A 24,365-nucleotide genomic window follows, 5' to 3' on the forward strand; every position below is an offset into this window, starting at 1 on the left:
AGTTCGAGACCTCTGGTCTGTTACTTAGTGGCATTTGACATCATTTCAACTATTAATTCCTGAATGTTTATAGCAGCCCTCAAAGAGCATTTTACTTATTAGTTCACATGCTGAAAGATCCAGCAAAGATGACTTGTTCCGTGAGTTGGCTTACCTCCTTTCAATAAATGTTTTGTTTGCATATAATACTGGAACGTAATTATTTTTAAGCAAGGACTATGGTAAGGCCGGGCTTCCCTGGTGGCTCAGAGGTTAATGCGTCTGCCTGCAATGCAGGAGACCTGGGTTCGATCCCTGGGTTGGGAAGATCCCCTGGAGAAGGAAATGGCAACCCACTCCAGTATTCTTGCCTGGAGAATCCCATGGACGGAGGAGCCTGGTGGGCTACAGTCCACGGGGTCACAAAGAGTTGGACACGACTGAGCGACTTCACTTTCACTATGGTAAGGCCACCTCTTCTTAAACTAGGCACAATGGGCCCTCAGCCAATATCTAAAAATGTAGCTCCAGTGTTCTTGCCTGGAGAATTCTAAGGACAGAGAAGCCTGGTAGGTTACAGTCCACGGGGTCGCAAACAGTTGGACTCAGCTGAGTTACTTCACTTTCACCACAGGGTCTGCAGAATCCTGAAACTTCCTGCGCTAATGTAAAGAAACATGACCTTGGAAGATCTTCTTTTCTTTTACTAACTTCTGCAGTTCTGTCCCTAATCCTAACCTACCATGTTGTCTCTAGCCGCATTCCGTTTTTACTTTAATTTCCTCAGCAATAGTAAAGCGAAAGGAATAAGATTATGGACTTTGAAGACAGATTCCCACAGATTGGTTTGACTCTCAGTTTTATTATTTTCTAGTTTTGAATCCTTGGGCAAATCAATTAGACTCTATGCCTCTGTTGCCTCAACTGCAAAACTGGGGATAATAGTAACTTACCTTACAGGGAAGTAATGAGGGTTAAGTGAGTTAATATTTGTACAACAGTGCCTAGCCAATCGTCTTTTCTATCCTCCTACTCCAAGGCTCCTGCCTTTCCTTACATGGTTTTTCTCTTCTTTATCTGAGTACAATCATTAACACAAGAACTATGAATGAAAAACTTCAGCTGTTCTACGCCAGAGTGACTGAAGGTTTAGTGTGTGATGTTACATATGGGGCAGAAGAGAGGTCAACTTAGGGACCCTCTGGCAGTTCCTTTTGAGCAAAGGGCCAATATTCACCTGTTTCCCCAAAGGTTCTCATTTGTCGTTTTCAAGATAATCGCTATGAAAGGTAGAAAGACCTTCTCAAGGGAAACTGAGGCTGTTATCTGAGAGTTTTGAGAACTCAGATTTGTCTTGAGGTTGAATTAACTGAATGTAATTGTAGGAATGAATTGATATTACAATTTATTTACCTAGAACCACGTACTTAAATTGTTAATCTTATTGATGATCACAGTCAGAATTGCTTTTAGTTCATCTAATTGTCACTGAGACAACTTTTGAAGGACATTTTATTTAATCAAGCTAAGAGGTTTCTAAAAAATATCTTTGGCAGCAAATGTTTTTTAAACCCTCACTGAGTAGGAGAGAACAGTTTGGTTTTTTTTTTTTCCTTTCACAGAGATCTTTACACTTCAGGCAACAACTCTTGCCTCCAGGATCAGTTGGATGCAATAGATGACATCTCTAAGTGCCATTAAGCCCCACAATTTTAATTAAAAAAAATATTTTATTTCCTAAATTAATGTTCTCTAGTCACAATGTCATGACTTGTTTCCTAAAATTCTTTACTGAATAGTAAATGAACTCTCTCCTTGCTCCTAATAGTAGTCACTATTGTCTACCTAAACAGATAATAAAAAGAAATCATATCACATACACAAACACACAGAGTTATACATCCTCTGATTGTTTCAAGAATTTTGTGTTACTTTATTTTTTAAAATTTAATATTTGTGTTCTCTGTATAGAACCTTTTGCATAAGTTAGCAATTACTGTGAGACGATAAAAGACTGATTTTGATAGACTGTAATCAGATCTGGTCACAGACCCCCACATAGATTTCTACACTTTAACAAAATGCTCTTTTGGAAGATTGCCGGTGAATTAACCATAATGCTTCAAAATTACTTTGGTGAATTTTGATGTCGTACAGCAAGATTTTAGAAAGACAAAAATATTTTCTTTTCCACCAGTGTATTTTTGAAACAATCATATTTTTGTACCTTAATCTCTTGGCCCCTGGTGTGGTAGGAAGCAGAGAGTTATGATTGTCAGAGTAATGGAAAGCCGGTTTCATTCATTCCTGCTGCACAAACAGGTGCAGAAAAGAAGAGACACAAACTTGACTTTTAATATTATGTTCTTGATGAATATCACAATATTATTCAAAGCCAGCCTGAACTGATTCAGGGATAGACTAAGCGTTTGGAAATAGCAGATACAAACTATTATATATAGTATGGATAAACAACAGGTCCAACTGTATAGCACATAGAACTATATTCAGTTCCCTATGATGGACCATAGTGGAAAAGAATATGAAAGAGAATGTGTATATATGTATAACTGAATCACTTTGCTGTATAGAAATTTACACAACATTGTAAATCAACTGTACTTGAATAAAATGAATTTTTTCAAAAACAGCCTAGATTATAGCCAAGTCATCCCAGACTTTGAGAATTAATTAAGCATATGTTGTCCAAGCACCAGATCCCCCAGCCTGAAGAAAGTCTAGTGCTCCCACGCCTACCTGAGTCATTCTCTCTTGTGGCTATTCCAGGGGCTGTGTTTCTATACCACTCAACTGTCAATCTCTCTTCTTTCAGAATCAATCTCAGGTGAAACAGAATCCACTCTACTCACTTTTCCCAAAATCCAATCCCACGAAGAATATGTGGTCATGCAGAATGTCCCTGAGGCTAAGGGCTTTGCACTTACCCTTTAGAGAGCCCTTCCTTTAAGTTCCGCAGCTGCTGGGCATTCCTCACGGGGCACTTCTCAGTTCCTAGCCTCCTGGCAGAGACCAGCTTTTTCTCACATGTTCCCTCTCCCCTAGCTGTCCTCCCCATCATGTTATTACATAGAGCTCTGTTGGTCTCTGCACCTCATTCATGGTCTCCTTCCACACTGTTCCCTGGCTCATTAAGGTATTTTGCTAAATAAGACATTTATTAACCTTCCAAAAAGAACTCCTTGTCCATCAGCCAAAATAATAATTTCATATACACATGCATGTCACACTTTTTTTTTCTTCTCTTAGCAGCTGTTTTCTCCACTCAGTGCCTTGGTTTTGGCATTTGTCAAGTGTTAATGCAGAAGAGCAGGACACTTAACATCACCACCCAGCAACTGCTTCCTCTTGGTCTAAATGATAATTTCCATTTGGGGTCCTGATGTCTGCTGGAGAAGCCATTTGATATATTTTATGTCTATGCCACAAGGACCACATAGGCAATCTGGATGCCGCTTGGACATTTTCTGTAACTCTTAAGTGCTAAGTATGGTATTTTCTGTTTTTAAGAAAAGTTTAGATTTCCATGGCTGCTATCAGAGACTGCTTTCTCAGAATAGAGTTCACCGTGTTCATTGGCACAGCACCACCATGTCACAGGCCCCTGCCATTCCTTTCTCCTATCCCATCCCAGACCATTGATTTAAAGACTCTTCCCAGACCTGACCTTCACAGTCCATTGATCTGACCTTGTATCTTCCTTATTCTCTACTCCTGGGCTTTGGCCTCAGGCCCCAGGTTTGCTCTTGGCATGTTCGTTGACATGCACAGTTCCTTGTCTCCAAACCCTCTCCCTATGGACCAAACAGCCCTTTCTCCCCATGCATTAACCAACTTCGTACATGACCGGAAGTCAACCTGGACATCCGTATACTCACTTTTACCTCCCATCGCATTTCTCATTCTCAGACTGTAGCCAGAAGGAGGACTGCCCTGAGACCATCTGGGAGTTTTGAGCCTCCAGATTCATGCTGAAGTCTTAGCTACAGCCTGAAGTCAGAAGAACTTTGCTTCTCATAGGAAAGATTTACTCTGTGCAGAAAAAATATGGCAATTAAATGTGTTAAAGTAAATAGCTTTCTCAGCTCAGTTAAACTTTCCATGAAAGTAGGACAATTAAAGTGCTAAGCTTAAGCATTCTTGTTAATCGTAACTCCTGTTTAAAATGAGGTAGTCTAGAATAGCAATTCTCAAATCTGGCCACACATCACAATTATATGTTGATTTTTTAGTCAATAGATATTAACTGAATGCCTTCTATGGGCCAAACACTATTCTAGACACTGGGATTTGAGCAATTTTCATGGTCCTTAACCCCAGTCAATCCCAGGGAATGCAGACAAAATGTACAAACTTAAATAAAATAATAAATAAGCAAACAAGGAATATATAAATAAGGCCCTCTGAATAAGAAAAAATGAGGTGATACAGTAGTAGAGACTCTGGGGATGGAAATGGGAGAGGTATTTATCTCCAGTGGCTTCTCATATTGGGTCACGTGGAGATAATACCACTTAAAAAAAGGAGACGGCTGTAGAAGTGTCTGGAAGATGAACAAGAAGAAATTGTAAGTGTGAAAGCCCAGAGATGGTAGAAAACTTGGCAGTTTAGAGGAACAGAAGTAAGAACTTTGTCCTAAGGAAATAAGGTATAAGATTTGAAAACTGGAACGAAATTGAGTTCAGTGAAGTAGACAGAGGCTATACCCTTTAAAGCTTTCTAGGTCAGTAAAGACTTCTAACATGATGATACATGGGAAGGGAAGCCAGTAAAGATTTTTAACTAGGGAAGTAGCATGATCTGATGTGTGCTTTAGAAAGACAATTTTGCTGGTTTGTGGGCTGATAGTAGGACAGAGTATTCTTGCCTGGAGAATGCCGTGGACAGAGGACACTGGCAGGCTACAGTCCATAGGGATGCAGAGTCAGACCTGACTAAAGTCAGACTTAGCAGCAGCAGGACAGAGGTAAAGAAGATCAGGCAGGAGGTTGTTTCAGATTCCAAACAAAATGTTTTATTAGACTGGTCTAGTTGGGCAACTTAGGACTAACAGGGAATAAAAACGATAAAACTGTACGGTAAGATCAGTGGACTAGTGGGGAATTGCAATGATGATTTTCACACACATACACATATACACATATACACTATTGAAACCTTCATAGCAACCCTGTGGAGTGAGATGTATATGACTATTAGGATCCCCATTTTACAGATAATGAAACTGGAGTTCCAGGCAAGCTGGGTAACTAAACCATGGTCAGGTTAAGTGTGATAATTTGATTTCCAGTTGTGTGGTTTCTCTATGCTATGCTGGCAAGAAATAGTCAAGTAAGAAAATATTTTAAAAGTAAAACCTACTGGCATTACTGAAGTATTGGATGTGGAATATAGAGAAGGAGACACAAGGATGACTTTTAGGCTTTTGACCTTAGTAACTGAACGTGAGGTGTTCCAGATTTCTGAGAGAGGCAAGGCTTGGAGAAGAGGTGACTTGGGGAAAGAAATGTACCATTTGCTGTGTCCATGTTGAATTGAGATGCCTATTAAACATTCAAGTGATGATGTTCGATAGGCAATTGGCTATCCAAGGCCAAGGTCAGGGCTAGATATATAGATTTGAGTGTCATCAGAATATAGATGACATTCTACGTTGTGGAACTTAATAAGGCCATGAAGGTGGACCTTAAGGAGGCAGAGGACAGAGCCCTGGGGCACCTCTCTATTGGAGATCCAGCAAAGGAAGAAGAGCCAGCAAATGAGACCAGGAAACAGTAGCTAGTGAGCTGGGAGGAAAACCAGATGCCTGAGGAGGAACGTGTTTCAAGGACAACCTTGTCGAATGCTGAGGGGAGAATAAGAGAGAGAAAACATAGAAATCCTCACTGGCTCTGGCAAGGGATGGGTTAGCTAAAAGCCTAGCAACAACAGCTTCTGATTGAGTTGGTAGGCAGGTAAAGACATGGAGACATCATGGAGATAAATAGCTCTTGTAAAGGTTTCTGGTGAAGTCAAGCCAAGATGGGTGAGAGTCATAGCTGGAGAGAGACATTGTACAAGAGAATTCTTTTAAAAAGACAAGGGATGTTAGGGCATGCTGATGTGCCATTGGGAACCATCCAGTAGAAAGGGAAAAATCCATGAGTTAGGAGTGAGACATATAACTCACTCCTGTATAAATGTAGCAATGACATCTGCAAGCATAAGAGGGATGAATTGCGTGCAGGAATGGAGCTTCTGAAAAACCAGATGCCTATGAGACAACCCAGGAAATTCGAAGTCTTGTCTAAGATGGAGGCTAAATATCTGTGTTTTTATAAAACCCTGGGGGTGTTTCAGATGCACAACCAGAATTGAGAACCACCAGTACAGCTTTTAGAATAACACTGAAAGCTCTTGAAACACCTTAGGTCCAGTTCAGCACCAAACTCATTGGTTTCAACCAGTTTTCAATCTAACCTTTCTTTGCCCCCAGTACTACTCAAGACGGGGTACTCAAGTACCCGATCTTGAGTACTACTTTTCCTAAATCTTCAGACTCAAATGCAGAAGCCCTTCCCATGTGTGCCCGTTGCCAGAGAGCTTTTGAACCTGAGGAAAGTTTATAATCAAGGTGCTCCGAAGCGGCCTTTGATGGCTCCCCTGCCATGGCTGTGGGTTTGAAACACCTAGGTCTGACTTTGGCTCTTTGCTGATGAGAGAAACGGTCTGCTGCATGGCATTCCTGATTGACTTCAAGCTCTTACCTTCTTATTCCTCTCATTTTTGTCCTCTCCTTCATGCATGCTAAGTCACTTCAGATGTGTCCAACTCTTTGTGCCCCTATGGACTGTAGCCCTCCAGGCTTCTCTGTCCATGGGATTCTCTAGGCAAGAATACTGGAGTGGGTTGCCATTTCCTTCTCCAGGGGATCCACCTGACCCAGGGATCAAACCTGCATCTCTTATGTCTCTTACATGGGCAGGCAGGTTCTTTACCACCAGCGCCACCTGAGAAGTCCATCTTCTCATATCCTAAGACAATATAAAAAGAAATTTTAAAAGTTATAAAGCAGCATACTGGTGGTTGTCTGAGTAGAAATCCTTAACTGTTTCCTTTTAATCTTTAGTGTCTATGACAGCCTGGTGACAGGTAGCTCCAGACATACCTGTCTTAAGGTGCATGGTGTATATCTTTCTTCTGATTAATTCCTATACAACTGTTGGTCATTTAGCAACAATCAATGAACCAGGATTTGAGACAAAATCTCCTCTTCGGTAAAGGGGCTTGAAGTTTAAAAAAATATTCCTTCCTATGTCAGTATGTAACTTTGTACTAACAGATTTCTGATTATAAAAATAGTCAGTAGTCACATTATAGAAAATTAGGAAAATATAAGGAAATAATGAAAAGTAAAATTGTTAGTTGCTTCTGTTGTGTCTGACTCTTTGAGACTGCGTGGACTGTAGCCCCTCCAGGCCCTTCTGTCCATAGAATTCTCCAGGCAAGAATACTGTAGTTGGTTGCTATTCCCTTCTCCAGGGAATCTTCCAGACCTGGGGATTGAACCCAAGTCCCCCACATTGCAGGCAGATTCTTTACCATCCGAGCCACCGTGATAAGGAAATAGGTAAATTATAATTACACCCATCAGAAATATATGCTATTGACATTTTGGTATGTATATTTTCAGTCATTTTTTTCCTCTGTTGTACTTAATCAAGTTGTTCACTCACTCAGTTGTGTCCGACTCTTTGTAAACCCATGGACTGCAGCATGCCAGGCTTCCCTGTCCTTCACAATCTCCCAGAGTTTGCTCAAATTCATGTCCATTGAGTCAAAGATGCCAATCAAGTTTAAAAATCATAAATGTCACTTTATACAGATAGTAGCTTGCTCTTTCTGTAATATATCAAAAACATGCCCCACGTGATCCAACGTTCCTTAAAATATGTCTTGATGGCTAGCAGAAATTTGTCAAATGGATGCTGAGTGCCATTTATTTGATCACTTTCATTGGCTACTTATGTTGTTGATACTTTTTCCTTCTTATAATGAGATGATGAGTGTCCTGGTGCAACAAGCCTTTATACACACATATTTTAATAGAATACTTACCGCATGACCATTCTTTTCAAAAAGTTATGCAACTAGATTTCTTCATATCTGTTTAAATGAAGCAGTGGCTCCCCAAAGTTAAGAACCCCAGAAATGGCTCGGATGGGGCAGCAGTTAGGGAGAAGCACCCAAGCCACCTTCTAGGAGCCACCATGTTGCTCAGCGTAGGATACAGTGATACAGTGACACAGCTGGGACAGTTTCAGAGATCTCAGTTCTCAGGAGAGCTACAATGCAGGCAGTCCTGCTATTCTTTCAAGGCACTCTGTGATTACTCTTACAGTTCTAAGTCATAGTGGCCCTGCTCAAACGGACTTAACAGAGAGACTGTAGCTGGAAACTGAGGGGTATCAGTGGATGAAGGCATGGATTGGTGCAGGGGTTCAGACTATGTCAGGGAGCTTTTCCATCTCTCAGCCCCACTCTCCTGTGAGTTGGTTTCATTCTTAGGTGGGCTATCTCCATTCACTGGCAAAGAGAGCAATTGGAAGCTTCCAGACTTGTCTCTCACGGCATCAGCAAATGACTGAAAGGTTGTTTCTCTTTCCTGGTAATTCCACCCAAGCTCTCAGACTCCAGAAGGGGATGTCACTGACATGTGTTCACATACTGAAAATTGAAGGGGGGACATCACAACTGACAGTCCCATTATTTCTAAGATTTGGGAAAGTTCTTGGGGTTTAGTTATTTAAATGTCAGAATTGCTTGAATACCACTGAAAAAGGTAGGTTCCTGCTTGGGTATTGTCTTTTCTTTGTCTTCTGTGGTGTCTTCTTTCTTTTTCTCTTCTCTCTCTCCCCTTCTGTATGTCTATCTGTTTCATTCTCTCTCTCTTCTCTACTTCTCCTTCTCTCCCTTCTTTGACATCTCTAAGCCTGGAGTGTTACTTGCTACTGGAGTTACTAAGATCCATGCGGCATTTTCTCTGCCCTGGAGACACATTTTTGGAAGGAAGACACAAATATGCTAATTTAAATAACAAAAAAATATACATTAACATTTATTAAAAAATTTTTTTAAGTATGTCCAAGGGTCAATCAGTTCAGTTCAGTCGCTCAGCCGTGTCCGACTCTTTGCGACCCCATGAATCGCAGCACGCCAGGCCTCCCTGTCCATCACCAACTCCCGGAGTTTACTCAAACTCACGTCCATTGAGTCGGTGATGCCATCCAGCCATCTCATCCTCTGTCGTCCCCTTCTCCTCCTGCCCCCAGTCCCTCCCAGCATCAGAGTCTTTTCCAATGAGTCAACTCTTCGCATGAGGTGGCCAAAGTACTGGAGTTTCAGCTTTAGCATCAGTCCTTCCAAAGAAATCCCAGGGCTGATCTTCTTCAGAATGGACTGGTTGGATCTCCTTGCAGTCCAAGGGACTCTCAAGAGTCTTCTCCAACACCACAGTTCAAAAGCATCAATTCTTCTGTGCTGAACACCAAAATAGAAGGATGTAATTGGATTCTTCTGTGAGAAGACCAGCAGATAAGAAAGTGCCATTTGAACCGAATCTTTGAGACGTTGTATACATTTTCTAGGCAAACAGTTCAAGGAAAGGCAGAGGTGATCTTGGCAAGTAACCAGTGAGCAGTGGTGTAAAGCGAGATCTTAATTCCCTGCCCAGGAACTGAACCTGGGTAGAGTTGGTGATGGACAGGGAGGCCTGGCGTGCTGCGATTCATGGGGTCGCAAAGAGTCGGACACGACTGAGGACCTGAACTGAGCCTGCATGAGAACCAGAAATCCTAGCCACCAGACCAGCAAGGGCTAGAGGCTAGAAAGCTATTTTCCCTGGACCTTTGCCCCCAGTGAAAAATGTGTTTATCACAGAAGAAGAAACTATAAATACAGGTACAAAGTTCATTATTAGAGACATAGCACAACAGCAAGTGGGAGAGCACACAGAGAAATGCTTTGTTTAGTTAAGACAGAAGCAGGCAGAAAAGCACAGGAGAGGAAGGGTGTGGGCATCCCGCCTAGTGAGGAGGAGCACGGAAAGAGGTGGTTAATTAATTTATGTAGGCCAGTTCTTCCAGGTCTTCTGTCTTCTTTCAGGCCAATCATCTGGTTTCTTTTTCCATACCTGACCTACCCTGGAACCCTCCCCTGGGGTGTGCACGCACCCTCAGCCAAGAGGGATCTGTAAGTGAAGGCTTCTGGAAGGAGCAAGAGTCAGTATGGTCTGGTGTTATCCCCTGACTTTTGACCCACAAGGAGCCTTTCTATCTGGTGTAATATCTCCCTTGTCCCAAAAGAGGGGAGAGGGAGATCCCTTAATCCTTTACTCAAACAGGATTTTGCCCCTTTTTGTCCTTACCTTGACTACTTAATTGCCTTGACTCTTCCCTTGAGGTGTTTACAAGAGACAAACACTGGGTATTTACCCTGTTTCTGTTGTTACTTCCATCTTGGATGACCAATAGAAAGCTGATTGTAAATGCCTTAACTGGAGTTCACCTATCTCCTATCTCAGAAAATGCTTACAGTTCTAAGTATCCAGCCTGAAGCCCACTTCTTTGTGCTCCGTGGCATGTAATGGCACCCCACTCCAGTACTCTTGCCTGGAAAATCCCATGGATGGAGGAGCCTGGTGGGCTGCAGTCCATGGGGTCGCTAAGAGTCGGACACGACTGAGTGACTTCACTTTCACTTTTCACTTTCATGCATTGGAGAGGGAAATGGCAACCCACTCCAGTACTCTTGCTTGGAAAATCCCATGGATGGAGGAGCCTGGTGGGCTGCCGTCTATGGGGTCGCACAGAGTTGGACACGACTGAAGCGACTTAGCAGCAGCAGCAGCAGTGGCATGTAAACAGGAGGCCGGTTGTAAATGTCTAACCCGGAACCCATCTATCTGCTACATCACAGGGAGTTGACTAGACAAAAGCAGAAAAGTCTGAAACAGCATCAAGCAGCCATCAGGATGCGGGCCTGCCTAGAGCCTGGGTACATTCTTCCAGAAATTAAACTGGAAAGCTGGGCCTGTCCTGGCATTGCCAGTGCATGGAGCCACTCATCTATTCCACACATGTGTATTAAAAGCTAACAGTGTTTATTTAAAAAATTCATAGAGCGTCTAATCAAACCTCTAATCTGTTTAGAGATAAACAGCCCCTTGAATTTCCCCAGTGTCTTGCAACTACAGCTCCTCGGGTGGCTCAGCCCATCTTTAGAGCATAAAATGAAACAGCCGAAGAAACACACCAAGTGAGGGTGCGAAATAGACCTGGGTCACGGAGAGAATATTTATGACTTTCAAGTTTACACCCCCACCCCCCACCCCGACTCCTTTAGAGTGTGGAGAAAAGATGTGCCTTCCATAAATTAAAGTGGTGCCAATCATCAAAGCCTTTGATCTGTGTGCGTTGTCCTGTTGCTGTCTCTTCATTATAGATGTGGAGGAAATGAACTTGTTTGCACTTTTAGTTTCCCGATAATAGGCAGCAGGGCTGTCCTCTTGCTTTGGGTTCTGTTAGCATCTACATCGCTGTTTTACAGCAGCCCTTTTGGCCTTCCAACTCCTGGAAGCTTCTTCAATCAAGACATAACCTTTCATCAGTTATGACTTAACTGCTGAGGGGAAAGAAAAAAAAAAATCCTCAGTGTGAGTTAGTAAGCTTCAGTGTTAAGGGGACCTGTGACTGAATTGCCTGGCAAGGGCCTGATTTGAGTGGAAATGTGTTAGAAGCGCCTCAGATGTTAGAAAAAGCTAATATGTTTTAATCTGCATAAATATGGTACTTTGCCCTGCTCAGGTTTAGGAGCTGGTAAGAAAACCCCAAATCTTAGTGAAAGATAATGTATCAAAGCCTAATCTCCATAAATATTCTAAGAGCTCTCAAAGAAGAAAAATGAACCATTGGGCCAACATTAATTGTGCCCAGAGGTAATTAGAACAAAGTGTTGTTAATTGTGTGTTGGTTTAATATTATGTAGCCGTAGCCTTGTTTTTTTTCATGAAGGGTATAAATTTTGATGTCAGAAACTGAAAGCTGCTGGCTTGATTAAACAAAAGGCCTCAGTTTGGTTAGTCATAGCCAATTAGGCATTTTAATCCTCACTATCTATGCAAAGTATGATTAAGCCTGGTATGTCACGAGTATAATTGGAAAACAAAACCCCAAATCTTGGTTCTTTTTTCATTGTGGGTTTCTGAATTATTCTAGATGTAGTCCTTTTCAATAACTTACTCAAGTGTCATGAATAAAAATTACAATCTGTGATTCAAAAAATTGTATGATTGATGAACAGAACCAGTTCCCAGTTACAGACTCACAGAATTCTATAAACTCTAATAGTTTGCCAGGAGAAAATGTTACACAGCCTTGGGGGAAAGAAAAGCTGTGGTTCAAGAATGGGGTCCAGAAAAATGCCCTTGTTATATAGGTATTGCCTTTATGTGCTGAGTCAGTAATATCAGTCAGTTCAGTTCAGTCACTCAGTCGTGTCCAACTCTGCAACCCAATGAATCACAGCATGCCAGGCCTCCCTGTCCATCGCCAACTCCCAGAGTTCACTCAGACTCACGTCCATCGAGTCCGTGATGCCATCCAGCCATCTCATCCTCTGTCGTCCCCTTCTCCTGCCCCTAATCCCTCCCAGCATCAGAGTCTTTTCCAATGAGTCAACTCTTCGCATGAGGTGGCCAAAGTACTGGAGTTTCAGCTTTAGCATCATTCTTCCAAAGAAATCCCAGGGCTGATCTCCTTCAGAATGGACTGGTTGGATCTCCTTGCAGTCCAAGGGACTGTCAGGAGTCTTCTCCAACACCACAGTTCAAAAGCATCAATTCTTTGGTGCTCAGCTTTCTTCACAGTCCAACTCTCACATCTATACACGACCACAGGAAAAACCATAGCCTTAACTAGACGGACCTTTGTTGCCAAAGTAATGTCTCTGCTTTTGAATATGCTATCTAGGTTGGCCATAACTTTTCTTCCAAGGAGTAAGCGTCTTTTAATGTCATGGCTGCAATAGTGTTGTAAGAAATTCACTTACTCTGATTTCTGATGACAGTCTTTTGAGGGTGACCTAATTCACTAGCATTCAAATCAGCCCCAACCCTAGGGGTTCTCTACTTTGGGAGTGGGAAATACACAGTTTTAGTCTGTCACTAAAGCATTGTGACCAAGTACTCTATGAGCAGATCAGGGAATTTAAAATTTGAACGTGGGAGGAGAGATTATAAATACAAACTGTCCTGGATGTAAAAAAATCTCTCTGCAGTATTGACTTGGGTAATTAGTCCTATTTCAGAACTATCTAAAAATATCTTTGTTTTTATTTGTGAATTTAACTTTCTAAACATAACTGTCCTCAGCATGATGCTTAATTACATCCCTGGTTTTCTAATTGGAGCCCATTAGTTACAGTCATCTAGGGTAGGCTTGACCTCTCCAGTGTTCAATGTTGCCAAGTATTCAACTAATGTAGGGGACTGGGCTTTTCTAGAAAGTTAACTTTCTGATGTGCTCTTTAAGATACAGCTTATAAAATGTGCCTGTTGTTTTGGACAGACAAGATCTCAACACAGCAAAGAAAAATGAAATACTTTTAAAATTACACGAGGGTACATGACCTGATTGGAAATTTTGCATCTTTTTTCCCCAAGGCAGAGTCTTTTCCTTTACTTGCATCTCATTGGTAGTCATATCCATGGGGGCTTTCTTAGAAACAGGAAAAGCATCTTTTCCTGTGACATCTTTTTTTTTTTTTTTCTTTTTGTATGCCTAGAGCCAAAGTTAAATTGGCTTTGGTAATCTCATAAAATACCAAGATGATTGTGAATTCGTTTAGAGGTGACTGCCTCCCTTATAGCATAGGAACTTGGAAGAAGGAACTCTAAGTAATTCCAGCTTAAAATGAGAAGCAACCACAGGCAAACCATACAATGTGCTACTGTTTCAAGTCCATATGATGAAATGCTTCCCTCAGAAATCCAAGTAACCAAAAATCTCCCTGCAGTCTTGTTTTATGAGAGAGACAAATAAGCAAACAAACAGGTTTTTCTCTTCCCAAAGCAGTGTCTGCCTATTTCCTGAGATGAATGTAAATTCTTGAGTGCAGACCCCATTGATGGTCTTTCCCAGTTCTCAGTGCCCAAAACCTGATCCCAAGGGTTTCACAGCAAGGGCATAAGCCCTTTATGGATCATCAAAAAAAATCTAAACCATGCTCATTATTAAGTAATTATTATTATAATAATCACATAATTATTATAATAGATTTAATAAGTATATATTCACTAAAATAATGATATTATAATTATAAAAATGATATAATATTACAACCTCTTGTTGCTAGCCAGATGTAAATTTGATAAATTCACTGGCAATACATTTTGGGGGGGAAATATTAAAAGAGACATATCTGGTAATCGTATATAGTATCTTAAATTATTAATAGCTCAGCTCACAATTTTCAAAAAAGAATTTTTCAGAAGTATTTCTAGTAAGAGGCACTGTAGGAATATGTATTTAATGAACAGATTCAAGTTTGGTTTGTTAAAAATATATGAATTTCTTTTGCCTGTTACGACAGTTTTCAATGAGCTAGAAAAGAATTATTTGTTCTTCCTCCTCTACCATCACCCTGGTACCCTTATATTCTTCACTGGTTCGCAGACAAGTGAGTAGATACCCAGACATACACATATGTGGTCTGTGTTGTACATATCTGACTCCCTCTACCTGAGGCTGCAGGGGCATCTGAGAGTGGACACTGTTTTAGTGAGTCACACAGGTGACTTGAGGACCCTGAGATATTGTGCTTCCAGACTTCTGGGCTGTTTCCTTTATCACTGATCCTCATATTTCACTTCCTCACCAATTTCTTTGTATCTTCTTATCCCCAGAGTGATTCAAAGGGGGAGGGAATCTCTTGTCTTTCCTTCTCACCATGTGTTTTTTTTTTTTTAACCTTACTTTTTATTGAAGTATAGTTGATTTTCAATGTTGTGTTAGTTTCAGCAAATTGATTCAATCATATATGTGTATATATATACATATATTTTTTTTCAGATTCTTTTCCATTATAGATTATCATAAGATATTCTGTATGGTTCCCTGCACTATACAGTAGGACCTTGTTATTTATATAAGGTAGTGTGTAGTGCTATATAGTAGGATGCTGTTATTTATTTTATATATAGCAGTGTGTTTATATTAATCCAAAACTTAATTTATTCCTTCCCACCCCTCCCCTTTGACAACCATGATTGTTTTCTATGTCTGTGACTCTGTTTCCATTTTGTAAATAAGTTCATTTGTATCATTTTTTATGTTCCACATATATCAGATATCATGATATTTATATTTCTCTGTCTGACTTATTTTACTTAGTATGATAATCTCTAGGTCCATCCATTTTGTTGCAAATGCCATAATTTCATTCTTTTTACGGATGAGTAATATTCCATTGTGGATATATACATACCTTCTTCATCTGTTCATCTGTTGATGGACATTTAGGTTGCTTGCATGTCTTAGATATTGTAAATAGTGCTGCTATGAGCACTGGAATACATGTATCTTTTCAAATTAGAGTTTTCATATTTTTCCAGATATTTACCCACGAGTGAGATTGCTGGATAATATGGCAACTCAATTTTTAGTTTTTGGCTTTTTTTTTTTTTTAGAGAATCTCCATGTTTTTCCATGTTTCTTTATTCTGATTTCTCTGGTTTTTTGTTTTTCTGAATCAGGACACCAGAGATTCAGTGTGACATAGACCTTTCCTCATCCATTGGAATTTTCTTTTCCTTACACATAATGAATTGGTTATAATGAATCAGACAGTCCCCCTATATTAATCTTTGGGTGGCTCTAAACTTGATTTATTTGTGCCCAGGGATTGCTATCCACCTGCCAAGGTGGAGGTAGGGGGAAGAGGTGGGAGGGCCAAAATGTTGAACCTGGGTCTGCAGTCATTTCAAAAGCCACAGCTTCCAAGAGACCAAATTCCAACTGGTCAGGATATCAAGATACACCTCTGTGTTAGTGCCTTTCATCTTGGAATTTGCATGGAGCATCTGGAGGATGGGTCTCTTCTTCCCACACAGCCTGTCCTTTGAAGCTGTCCAGGGAGCCCATCACTATTTTTCACTCCCATATCCTAGGCTCATATTTGGTCCCCAAACCTTTACTCTAAATAGCCAGTTTACATTCTCTGCAGTTGCTCATCAGCGGGGCTATCAGTTGCGTAGTTTCTCCGCCTCGCTGCTGATGCCCCTTTGCTACTGGAGGTTGTGCTTTAGGGAGTCCTTAAAGCAATTCTTCTGCTGTTTCAGCAGGCAACAGTCCCTTTTAACTTCTCTCTGCAGTTATTTGGTTACATGCTGCCAGCTGCTCTCTGCCCACAACCAGCTGAGATGAATCTTGTCGCAATGAGCTACGAACCTACAGAAAACCAAACTAACCTTCTAAACCAGCCATTCATAAAGAGGACCCACTTATTTTTTGGAAGCCTCACATGCATGATTGCTCAGAAAAAATATAGAGAAAGGGTCTATAGGATATAAAAAATAAAGTTGGAGCTGTTTTGGTACAAAAATAACTAAGTTATTACTATGGTGGTTCTACCATTATCCAAGTCTGCCCACAGGCACTTGTCACTGTTCCCCTCCCTTCCCTGTATCCCATGGGCATTCATTGAGGATGCTATAAGGATGCCAGTGTGTTAGATAAAGATTTTGGAAGATCCTGTGTATCCCAGGTCAGGGTGATTTCAGTTTCAGTAGCAAGTTTATATATATTTCCCCACTGAGGCTAGTATCATAGTAATCCTTCCTGAAGAATAAAAAGATATTCTTACAAGACAGTGCATTGGCAATCTGGGATAGGGAGCAGTTGAAACTGGTGAAAAATGCACTTTATATAGCCCCCCATGATGTGATTCTGTAAATTTGCATTTCTTTTATTTGGGATTTAAGTTCCCTTCCCCCTGACAAAAACAAAAAAAAACAAAAAAAAAAAAACTAGTGTCCTGTCATCCCTCTCTAAAGTGTGGGTTCCCAGAGGGTAAGACAAGGAAGTACAGTTTCACCTCGAATTTCTGTTGAACAGGACTCACTGTGTTGAATTGTAGCATTTGCTTAAATCACCCAGGCAGTACACTCTGCATATGAATACAAAGGTTTATAACAAGAAGAGGGGCCCTGCTAAAGGGATGGTATACCAAGATAATAGTCACAGAACTAATCTGTTTTTCATTCTTTGGCTGCAAGGAATTGTGTACTATCTGCTGAGGGAATCATTTCATTTTAAAATTACACTTTATTATTAATACTGATAAACCAAGACAGAACAAAACCCAGGAGACTCACCTATTTTGCATCATTTCTAGTTTTCATTTATTCTACTCTCAGTATGTAAATAAGCATATCTTATTTTAAAATCAGCACTGCTGTGCAATGTCTTTAATGACTTTTAGGCAGAGTTGATTAATCCATAGGTCATCTTTTTTTTTTATTTAATTTTTTAATACTTGACAGAAGAGCTTTTCCAAAAAAAACTCAGAGTTAACAACTTGAAAGTCTATAATTGTTATAGTTCTCTCACTTTGATTTTTATGTCACAGAATATTTAATTTTCTTTTACTATATGCATTGCCACCTCTATTTGAATTCACCTTAAGCATATGACAAATAAAAACCCTACTCTGATCTTATGAGTAGAGGTAACCAACATGCCCCCTGTGAAACTGAATTTTTATTGTATGTGTGGAAAACCATTGAATTTACTTTGTCTGTTTTGATCAATGCTTTTTAACTATCACTTTTCGAAAATGAATCCTGTGATAATTTGGCCTCATATATGAACTTCTGAAGGTGATAAAGCATTCATGAATTGAAGCTACTGACTCACTTTTTACAGCTTGCATTTCCTTGTCGCTTTTCACCCAGAGAAATTAGAGATGTTTTGAGGAGGTGTGAGGCAGTGAGAGCTTAGCCAGTACCCACAGAAAGATTGATGGTATTTTAAGGCCAGCTGTCTTCTGCAGGGTCATTATAAATTCCAAAGCCCATCAAAACATCATCATTACTCATTATTGCTGAATTAAAACCTGTGTGTTCACCCCAAAGACAACTCTGGAAATGGTATCTGTTGCCCCATTTCCTCTGGATGCCTTAGGAGGTCACTTACCTGCCAGAGGACAGGCCGTTTCTTAGAGAATATCTTGCTGAGAACCTCACCCCCAGCTCCTTTCACAGAAGCAAATTTGGAAATTGATTACCAAGCAGTCTGAAGAGAGATCCCACGGTCAGCCTCCCCTCCTTTCCCTTCCAACACCAACTTCTTCAGTAACTCGCCCATTTCACAAATTTCCTGTATTTTAGCTCCCCCCGCCCCTCACTCTAAGAGTCTAATATTAAAATTCAAATTTCTTAGGATAACTATTACATGACGATGGATTTTCTGACAGAAGCAAGTAGGACATGCCTTTACCTATATTAAGAAAAACAAAAATTCAGTTGAATAGATTTAAAGATCAAATTGACTTTGGTGATTCATGAATGCTCAGCATCCCATTCAGCAACAGAAAGGAGCTCTGCTGAGCTGTAGAAAAAAGGAAGGGATTTTAGAGGTGGAAAGGGAGCTGTAAGGGGAAACTGTTAGCAAAAAAAGAAATGCATTGTTCAGGCAAGGTTGCCTTCCTAAGGGGACTGGAAGGAGTCTGTGGGTCTGTTGGGCAGATTATCTCACTAGTGCTGAACAGGTAATTCCAAGTTGACTGATTAAAGATTACATTCCTGAGAAAGGCTGAAACTGCAGTTAGGTTAAGTATTGAGTCTCAATTTGTGCTAAGCCCAGTGACTCCATTTTGGGCCTGTTTTCTCCTTTTTAATACTTGTTAGCCAGGGAAGTAAAGAGAGCTTATGGTTTTGGGTTCTGTAATTTTCTGAACTTTGAAATGTTCCTAATGCTGAAGCAGCATTATAGAAATAAGGAGAAACTGAACTCTATTCCTGGGTTCAGATCCTTCTCCTGTCACTAACTCTGGGGCAGTTCTCTAACACTTTAAAGATTCAGTTCTGCATCTATACCATGGGCATAGTAATACATATGCAAATGGACTAAATGTAAAAGTAGTATTTTTAAATGCTAGAGTTGGATATGGCTCAATAAGACTCCCTGGTTTCTTTCTTCTAAACTGAATAGCAGAATCTTTAGAGTTATTCTTTTTAAGTGAGACTGAGGCAGAACCTTGTGCACCAGGACCCAGGAGAAAGGAGCAGTGACCCCGCATGAGACTGACCCAGACTTGCCTATGAGTGTTCAGGAGTCTCCAGCAGAGGCGTGGGTCAGTGGTGGCCTGCTGCAGGGCTGGGGGCACTGAGTGTAGCAGTACATGCATGGGATCTTTTGAAGGAGGTCACCATTATTTTCATTATCTCCACCATAGTTTGGCCCCAGGTAAATAGCAGGGAAGAAACACAACTCCACCTATCAAGAGAAAATTGGATTAAAGATTTACTGATGGCCCTGTGTACCAGAACAAGACCCAGTTTCCCTCTCAGTCAGTCTCTTCCATCAGTTCAGTTCAGTTCAGTAGCTCAGTCATGTCCAGCTCTTTGCATTCCCGGGGACTGAAGCACGCCAAGCTTCCCTGTCCATCACCAACTCCTGGAGTTTACTCAAACTCATGTCCACTGAGTTGATGACGCCATCCAACCATCTCATCCTCTGTCGTCCCCGTCTCCTCACACCTTTAGTCTTTCCCAGCATCAAGGTCTTTTGAAATGAGTCAGCTCTTTGCATCAGGTGGCCAAAGTATTGGAGTTTCACCTTCAACATCGGTCCTTCCAATGAATATTCAGGACTGATTCTTGCCTTGAGAACCCCATGAACAGTATGAAAAGGCAAAAGATAGGACACTGAAAGATGAACTCCCCAGGTCGTTGGTGCCGAATATGCTACTGGAGATCAGTGGAAAAATAACTCCAGACAGAATAAAGAGACAGAGCCAAAGCGAAAACAACACCCAGTTGTGGATGTGACTGGTGATGGACGCGAGGTCCGATGCTGTAAAGAGCAATATTGCATAGGAACCTGGAATGTTAAGTCCATGAATCAAGGCAAATTGGAAGTGGTCAAACCAGATGGCAAGAGTGAATGTCAACATTTTAGGAATCAGTGAACTAAAATGGACTGGAATGGGTGAATTTAACTCACATGACCATTATGTCTACTACTGCGGGCAGGAATCCCTCAGAAGAAATGGAGTAGCCATCATGGTCAACAAAAGAGTCTGAAATGCAGTACTTGGATGCAATCTCAAATATGACAGCATGATCTCTGTTCGTTTCCAAGGCAAACCATTCAATATCATGGTAATCCAAGTCTATGCCCTGACCAGTAATGCTGAAGAAGCTGAAGTTGAACGGTTCTATGAAGACCTACAAGACCTTTTAGAACTAACACCCACAAAAGATGTCCTTTTCATTGTAGGGGATTGGAATGAAAAGTAGGAAGTCAAGAAACACCTGGAGTAACAGGCAGATTTGGCCTTGGAGTACAGAATGAAGCAAGGCAAAGTTTAATAGAGTTAATAGAGTTTTGCCAAGAGAATGCACTGGTCATAGCAAATATCCTCTTCCAACAACACAACAGAAGACTCTACACATGGACATCACCAGATGGTCAACACCAAAATCAGATTGATTATATTCTTTGCAGCCAAAGATGGAGAAGCTCTATACAGTCAGCAAAAACAAGACTGGGAGCTGAATGTGGCTCAGCTCATGAATTCCGTATTGCCAAATTCAGACTTAAATTGAAGACAGTAGGGAAAACCACTAGACCATTCAGGTATGACCTAAATCAAATCCCTTATGATTATACAGTGGAAGTGAGAAATAGGTTTAAGAGACTAGATCTGATAGAGTGTTTAATGAACTATGGATGGAGTTTCATGACATTGTACAGGAGACAGGGATCAAGACCATCCCCAAGAAAAAGGAATTCAGAAAAGCAAAATGACTGTCTGGGAAGGCCTTACAGATAGCTGTGAAAAGAAGAGAAGCAAAAAGCAAAGGAGAAAAGAAAAGATATACCCATTTGAATGCAGAGTTCCAACGAATAGCACAGAGGGATAAGAAAGCCTTCCTCAGTGATCAGTGCAAAGAAATAGAGGAAAACAATAGAATGGGAAATACTAGAGATCTCTTTAAGAAGATTAGAGATACCAAAGGAACATTTCATGCAAAGATGGGCTCAATAAAGGACAGAAATGGTATGGACCTAACAGAAGCAGAAGATATTAAGAAGAGGTGGCAAGAATATACAGAAGAACTATACAAAAAAGATCTTCATGGCCCAGGTAATCATGATGGTGTGATCACTTGCCTACACCCAGACATCCTGGAATGTGAAGTCAAGTGGGCCTTAGGAAGCATCACTTTGAACAAAGCTAGTGGAGGTGATGGGATTCCAGTTGACCTATTTCAAATCCTAAAATATGATGCTGTGTAAGTGCTGCACTCAATATGCCAGCTAATTTGGAAAACTCAGCAATGGCCACTGGACTGGAAAAGGTCAGTTTTCATTCCAGTCCCAAAGAAAGGCAAGGCCAAAGAATGCTCAAACAACTGCACAATTGCACTCATCTCACATGCTAGTAAAGTAATGCTCAAAATTCCCCAAGCCAGGCTTCAGTAATACATGATCCATGAACTTCCAGATGTTCAAACTGGTTTTAGAAAAGGCAGAGAAACCAGAGATCAAATTGCCAGCATCTGATGGATCATCAAAAAAGCAAGAGAGTTTCAGAAAAACATCTATTTCCGCTTTATTGACTATGCCAAAGCTTTTGACTGTGTGGATCACAATAAACTGTGGAAAATTCTGAAAGAAATGGGAATACCAGACCACCTGACCTGCCTCTTGCAAAATCTGTATGCAGGTCAGGAAGCAACAGTTAGAACTGGACATAGAATGACAGACTGGTTCCAAATTGGAAAAGGAGTATGTCAAGGCTGTGTATTGTCACCCTGCTTATTTAACTTCTGTGCAGAGTACATCATGAGAAACGCTTGACTGGAGGAAGCACAAGCTGGAATCAAGATTGCCAGGAGAAATATCAATAACCTCAGATATGCAGATGACACCACCCTTATGGCAGAAAGTGAAGAAGAACTAAAGAGCCTCTTGATGAAAGTAAAAGTGGAGACTGAAAAAGTTGGCTTAAAGCTTAACATTCATAAAACTAAGATCATGGCATCTGGTCCCATCACTTCATGGCAAATAGATGGGAAAACAGTGAAAACAGTGGCTGACTTTATTTTGGGGGGCTCCAAAATCACTGCAGATGGTGATTGTAGCCATGAAATTAAAAGACGCTTACTCCTTGAAAGGAAAGTTATGACCAACCTAGACAGCATATTAAAAAACAGAGACATTACTTTGCCAACAAAGATCTGTCTAGTCAAGGCTATGGTTTTTCCAGTATTCATGAATGGATCATAAAAAGTTGGACTATAAAGAAAGCTGAGTGCCAAAGAATTGATGCTTTTGAACTGTGGTGTTGGAGAAGACTCTTGAGAGTCCCTTGAACTGCAGGGAGATCCAACCAGTCCATCCTAAAGGAAATTAGTCCTGAATATTCATTGGAAGGACTGATGTTGAAGCTGAAACTCCAATACTTTGGCCACCTGATGCAAAGAGCTGACTCATTTGAAAAGACTCTGGGAAAGATTGACGGCAGGAGGAGAAGGGGCCGACAGAGGATGAGGTAGTTGGATGGCATCACCAACTCAATAGACATGTGTTTGGGTGGACTCCAGGAGTTGGTGATGGACAGGAAGGCCTGGCGTGCTGCAGTCCATGGGGTTGCAAAGAGTTGGACACGACTGAGTGACTGAACTGATCTGAGGCAGTTCTTTTCATACAGCTTGTAGGAAAAATGAACTATGAAGAATGTTAACCATGGGTGCTATGCTTTCCTAATGTCTCATAAGGAATCCAGATGATAGGAAAGTACTTCCAGTTATTCCTAAGTGCTGAGAGGTCCTTCTGTATGCTTCTTGGGCAGTTTTATTGCTGCCACTGGTTTCCAAGTTCCCTTGCCCTACTTCTTCAGCTGTCCTGTCCTCGCTCTAAGTTAAGGAGTCGGAGAAACCGCTGACAGTGCTTCTGGTCACCTCTCCCTCCTCCTCCCCAACAGGAGGGACAAATCATCCCCTCAGCGCTCCATGTTTTAGGTGGGGCTGGCGGGAGACTGTTCAGTTAGACCTTTACCCAGGGCCCTGATGTCCGCATGGATGTGGTTACAGGGAGTGCGTCATCCAAGAGTTTCCTTCTCCTGTCCCTTGAGGAGCAGCAGCACAGCCTTTCCCCTGCCAGGTGTCTGGGGTAACTGGCCCGCTCATTGTCGCGTCTAGTTACAGCCCTCTTCAGGGTCTCATCCCATAGGGCCGCAGAGAGTCAGACACGACTGAGTGACTAAATGAGTAATCTTTAAACAGCTTTCATCTTTTAGAATGACCTCTCTGAGGTTCTCCCAGGAGGTATACCCACTAGTGCTAGTTCTCTCCCCAGAGGCCACAGAGAACAATTTAATTCCTCTTCCCTAACAGTCCGTCTTATCCAGGGACAGCCCTCACATCCCCTCCAGGACTTTTCTCCTTTGGGCTAAGTAGGCATAGCTGCTTCTGCTGTTGCTTTACATGATTACAGTTAGGTTTGTTGTTGCTTAGTCACGTAGTCGTGGCCAAGTCTTTTGTGATACCACGGACTATAGCACTCCAGGCTTCTCTATCCATGGAATTTTCCATGCAGGAACACTGGAATAGGCTGCCATTTCCTTCTCCAGGAGATCTTCCTGACCCAGGGATCAAACTCAGGGCTCCCGCCACATTGCAGGCGGATTCTTTACCACTAGCCACTGGGAGGACCTCCTGTGGTTCAAATCCCTCTGCCACTCCGATCCTTCTCTCTGATCTCATTTATGCGTGTCTCTTGTGAGTGTGGAATCCGACCAGCATAACTCGAGGTCCCCTCTGAGTGAGGATGGGCAGAGTAAAGTCTTGTCCCTCTGTCCCCTCTCTGCATGCTGCACAGTTCTAGCAGGCCAGGCGTGTTGGTCGCACAGCAACTCATGCTTATGTCTGCACTCCCTGAATCCTCTCTGCTGCGCTCTGGTACCATGCCTTTTCCCCACCTTGTTCTTGCACAGTTGTTTTTGACCAGAGTGCTGGGTAGTGTGTTGACTCCAGCTGAGTTTTACTGGTTGGATACATTCCATCATAATCTATCGCTTCAGACTCTCAGGGTCTTTCTGAG

General features: G+C 41.4%; 1 protein-coding gene across 1 annotated transcript in view; it reads left to right on the plus strand.

Annotated features, from left to right (window-relative positions):
• NCKAP5 (NCK associated protein 5) overlaps positions 1-24,365 on the plus strand; it is a 906,569-nt gene that overhangs the window by 660,259 nt on the left and 221,945 nt on the right. The gene's annotated exons all lie outside the window — the stretch shown is intronic.

This window comes from Budorcas taxicolor, chromosome 2, assembly GCF_023091745.1.
Source record: "Budorcas taxicolor isolate Tak-1 chromosome 2, Takin1.1, whole genome shotgun sequence".
NCBI classification, from domain to species: domain Eukaryota; kingdom Metazoa; phylum Chordata; class Mammalia; order Artiodactyla; family Bovidae; genus Budorcas; species Budorcas taxicolor.